Raw genomic sequence first — 5,361 nt, 5'->3', positions numbered from 1 at the left:
GGTCTCTGTTTCTTTCTTTCACATATTATTTCTCCACCTTCCCTGCCCTCTTTTCTGCTTTCTCTCCATAGCTCAGAACGCTCTCTGCCATCTTATTTAAAACTTATCTTCCTTGGCTCCCACTACCAAACCCTTCTTTAGTCAAGAAGATCTTAAAGATATTCTAGAGACACAGTCTGTAGGCCTCCAAAAGAATAAAATATATGAATAAGTGAGTGAATGACTGAATGAATGGATAGATGAGAGAATCAAAGGATAAATGAATGAATAAAATTGGTTCAGCTTACTCTGTAGTTAATTCCAACAGAATAAAAATAACAAGAAAAAAAACTTCTGTTTACCCTCAGTATGTCTGTATTCCAAGGTTAACTTAGGTTCAGACTTCTCACAGAATTATGGTGTTAAGGAACAAAATTCAACCAGTAAATCTGAAGATCTAATTGGTTTGATTAAGTGATTCATGAATGAGGCAGCATCCCATCTACCAACTAGAAGGGCACTCTTGGGGTTGTACAATCATTTTTTTTTTTTTTTTATAAAAAGGAGGGTGGGGCAAGGGAGTTATTAGCAACAGAAAAGAAAGAATTATTTTTAGGTGGAACATCTTTTTGGGGTGAAGAGAACGTCACAGTTTTAACATGCAGATTGCCTCTTCTTTTTAAGGGGTGAGGGGAGAGAGGGCCCATGTGACAGATGACCAGAAGATTCCAGACTGGCCAATTAAGATTACATTTCTGGTAACGGACAAAACTGAAGTTAGGCCAAGTATTAAGTCTAGGTTTGGTATCACGGGCTCTAACACAAGCGAAGACATACTGGGCCTGTGGTTTTTCCCTTTAACAATAGGAACCATCATCATGTCATTCAATAGGCTGGTACAATTTCAGATTATTGACAACCTAGGAAAGCTTATGATTTCCTTTCCTCCACTGTCTCCCTGCACACCCCTGCCACCCCTACTCCCCACCAGACCCTAGGACAGAAGTAATTCTAGAGCAATAGAAAAATAATGTGAGCTACATATGTAATTTTACATTTTCTAATAGCCACTTAAAAAAAGAATAGTGTGTTATGCGTTGAATTGTGTACACTCCCAAAAAGGAATGTTGGAGTCCTAACCCCCAGTATCTCAGAATGTGAACTTATTTGGAGATAGCATATTTAAAGAGGTTGTCAGGTTAAAATGAGGTCATTAGAGTGGGCTCTAATCCAATCTGACTGTTGTCCTTACAAAAAGAAGAAATTTGGATACAGACACAGATATAAATAGAAAGAAGATGATGTGAAAAGACATCAGGGAGAAGACAGCCATCTGCAAGCCAAGGAGGAAGGCCTGGACAGAGCTTTCCTTCATGGCCCTCTGGAGGAGCCAGTTCTGCCGACACCTTGATCTTGGACTTCTAGTCTTTTGAACTGTGATACAATAAATCTCTGTTAAACCGCTCCATTTGTGGTACTTTGTAATAGCAGCTCTAGTAAACTAACATACAGTGAAAAGTTTTTTTCAAGAGAGCAAATCTACTTTTATTTATTTACTTTCTAATAATGAATTCCTGAGGGGTACAGCATTACACAGACTCTGTGTGCAATGACCTTAGCAGGAAGGTTGCTTCAGAATGTGACATGACACATACCACTGTTTCCATGAGCATGAGTTAATTTTCCCCAGATGACTGATTTTGTTCAGTCTGCCACCAGGAGTCACTGTGTTGTTTTTTGCTTTTTACACATAAGCACATCTCTTGCCTAGACAGAATTCAGTTTCATCTTGAGCATAAACACCTTCAATTTTAAGAAGAGCTGTGTGCTCCCTCTGGTTTTGGAGACCTCACTTATGGCCAGCAAAAACGGCCTTGGACCACAACCTCCAAGATACATTTGTTGTTTTAGAAGTCCTGTTCCCAGTAGGTATCCACAGGCTCCAGGATGGCAAAAAGAGCAAAAAGGTTTTTTTTAATAATATAGTTTATTCAACCCCATATACAAAAATAATTATCATTCCACATGTAATCAACATAAAAATAGTTTACATTTGTCCAAATCCAATGTGTATTGGATACTTACAGCACATCTCAACTTGGACTCACCACATTTAATACTCAGTAACCATGAGTAACTTGTGGGGCCCATAGTGGACGTCGCAGAGCTAAGATGAGCTGAGCCCTGGGAGGTGGGTCCTGTTCCCCACTCCTCCAAGTTCAGTAGGTGAATTGAGTAGGTACAGCCCCACCAATCCAGAAAACTGTATGGCTGGGAGGCAAGTAGGATCTGGAGACTTTAACTTCATGTCTGAAGATGATAAATTAAAAAGATAAAAAGGTCTTCCATTTTTTTTTTCCATTAGTGTGGTTCTTCTTATATAGGGAGCGTGTAATTTAAAACATAGCAATGGGGTACATTTCCTACTTGAGCAAATCGGCCAATTTAAAGTTATTACTTTACTCATAGCAATGCAGACTTTACAAATGACTTACCATAGAAACAGAAAAAGAAACTTTTTCAACTAAAATTGTAATAGTCTCTAAATATGCAGAAAATATGATAAATGATTTCTGTGGCACAGTGCTATATTTTATTTCTTTTAAAGAAATCAATATGGTGGATCTTGCACACTGTTGGAAAATGCAAAGTCCTCGTTCGTGTGCTGGGCCTCAGGCCTGCTGGGCAGTGTCTTCTTCCCTCAGTCAGTCCATCTCTCTTACTTTTTTATTTGTCAAATGATGATGGAGGAAAGGGGCAGAGGGAGAATACACTTCTAATATTTGTCATCTTTCTGTATATTAAAAACAAACACTGATAATATGTTTGATTTTGTCAAATACTTTCTCCGAGAAAAATAAACACTAGATGGGATGTGATATCATGATTTATAATAAGAAATATATATTTGTCCTTGTCCCATTTTTGGCTCAGAGCTCCTAAAACTCTTGGAATTTCCTAAGTACTGAGGGCAACAAAGGTATCTTTTGTTATGTTAATGAGGTAACTCTTGTATCCCACCTAAAGATGGGAGCTGGTTGCCCAGAGAACAAATCAGGTGATTAGAGGATTGGAACTTTTAGTCCCGCCCCTTGACCACCGACCATGGCCTCCTGGAAGGGCAAAAGAACTAGAGACTAGAGGTGGAATCAATCACCAATGGCCAATGACTTAATCAATCATGTCTATGTAATGAACCTTCTATAACCCAAAAGTAGGGGCTTTGGAGGGCTTCTCAGTTGAAGAATCAAATTTGTTTCCATGTAGCACTGTGTCAAAGGTCAAACTCCACAAAGACAGACACTTCTTTTTGCCAAAATAACACTTGAATCTCTTCTCTTCAGTCACCAGCACCCCTGACCCCTCAGCCCAGGCTATCAGCATTTCTTACCTGGATCACAGAGTAGCTTCCTCATAGGACTCCTACACCTGGTTCTTACCTCTTCTAATTTGTTCTCCAAGCTTCAGGCAGTAGGATTTCCAAAAGTGGCAGATGTGATTATGTGACTTCCTTTTCCATCTTTCAGTAGATGAAAGATGTAAACTCTACGGTCCTTCATGTTCTGGCCTCTGCCTAATTCTCTAGTGGCCCTATCACTTGCCTCTCCCCATCCAGTTCTATATTAATGGTTCTAAAGTGAGGTGCTGGGTAAGCAGCCCCAGTAACACTTAGAAACTTGTTAGAAATGCAAAAAATTCCAGAACATACCCAGGACCTACAGAATCAGAAACTCTGGCTCAGCCTCCCATGTTTTACAAGCTTCCAGTGGATTCCGATGCAGCTCAAATTTAAGAATGACACTCAATATTTAGAGTGACTAGTGCATATGCTCAGTCATGTCAAATAAAAAATAAATCGGGACTTTATTCTAAAAGATTATTGCAAGGGGTGAGGAGAAGCTATTGAAACAAGGGGAGAGGATCTATTGCAATATGAAGAATGCTATCTATAAATCAGTGAGCATTTCAAGGGTTAAACAAAAAGGATTGTGCTTTCATAGGGAAGAATGAACACAGCTAGAAAGAAACTGGAGTGCAGAAGTTGGATGAAGGGGAGTGGCAAGAAAGGATAGTAGATCAGAGAATGCTTTACCTTGAAGCCAGCTATTCTCAAATGGGTTTGTGAAGGAGGGAGTATGTGCTGGTCCAGATTAAATGTGGGTCAAAGTTCAAGGACCTAGGGGAAGGAGAGAACCCTAATCAAAGTTCAGTTACTGGCATTTGGTTCTAGTAAAGAAGTGAGGATGAGCTGTTTAGCTAATTACCTATGAGGCAGAGAATGAGAATTTGGGGAGTCTGTGTCTAGTCTGTTCTAGGCAAACAAGGAGGTCATCCTGAGTCCTGTGGAGAAAGGTGGTTCTTTTGTAGTAGGCAGTCATGAAAGACAAAAGTGTGGGGGGATTGCTTCTCTGTTTTCTAGAGGCAGACGTCAGGTAAATTCCTGCTTTGTCCACTCTGAACTCTGGCCCTTCACTCTCGTTCTTCTCACTGCCTCCAGCTCTCCCGCGCAGTTCTCTTCACCCACCCTCTTACCACCCCTACGTCATCTTCAGGTCCTGGTGTCATCTTCCTGAATCTTCTCTTGCCAGGCTCCACATAAGTCATCTCCACTCTGTGCCTCTAGTCCTGAGACAGTGCCTAGCACCTAACTGAAGTAGGTACATGCCGAACAAGTGATGAAAAGTAGAGAAGGTTGTTGGAAGACAGGTCAGTTTAAGAAACTGTCCGCGCATCAATACTAATCCCTCAAGAACTTTTTTTCTTTTCTATCTGTAGTTAGAAGGCAGTCAGAAGTTTCACATTTCCCCTGAGAACTCCTCAGTACTGCTCCTAAAACAGCTTCCATTTTATTGACCCTGCAGGAGTTCCCTTTTTCCAAGCTCAGCTGCTTGGTGTGAGGTTTTTTAAAACATTTCTATTGTGTTCTTCAGGGCAGGATAGAGGTGTTACAGCTTTCTAATGTGCTACCAGGCTGCAGATAAAGAATTTAACAGCCTGTGGGAGGGCCAATTAGAGTCAATTATAATGTAATTGAACTGCCTTGCATTGCTTGTCTGTATGGAACTTCTTTTTGGGAGGAAGATTGTGCATCTCTTCATACTGTGATAGGGGTAAATCAGACATGCCTGGATTCCCAGGAAATGGCTTTGACCCTAGATCCTGGAGTAGTTTCCCCAGAGGCTACAGCATCTTGGGAGAGACCAGGGTCAGAGAAGCTCAACTCAGCTCTGTTATTTTGAAATGGCAGGGGAAGCATTGACTTTCCTATTTCCTTCCTTTTTTTTTTTTTTCTTAAGAGAAGAGAGCTACTAAATTTTTACAAAGAATTAGGATATATATGAAATACCTCACAGTCTGTCTCTGGAAACTTAGGACAGTCAA

The 5,361-nt window shown here is 40.4% G+C and overlaps 1 pseudogene; it reads right to left on the bottom strand.

The window, feature by feature from the left end:
* Positions 1-1,539: 1,539 nt before the first annotated feature.
* LOC120611969 (60S ribosomal protein L35a-like) lies at positions 1,540-4,584 on the bottom strand (annotated as a pseudogene).
* Positions 4,585-5,361: the final 777 nt, after the last annotated feature.

This window comes from Pteropus medius, unplaced genomic scaffold, assembly GCF_902729225.1.
Source record: "Pteropus medius unplaced genomic scaffold, Ma_sr-lr_union100, whole genome shotgun sequence".
NCBI lineage: Eukaryota > Metazoa > Chordata > Mammalia > Chiroptera > Pteropodidae > Pteropus > Pteropus medius.
This window is presented reverse-complemented; position numbering and strand designations above follow the sequence as displayed.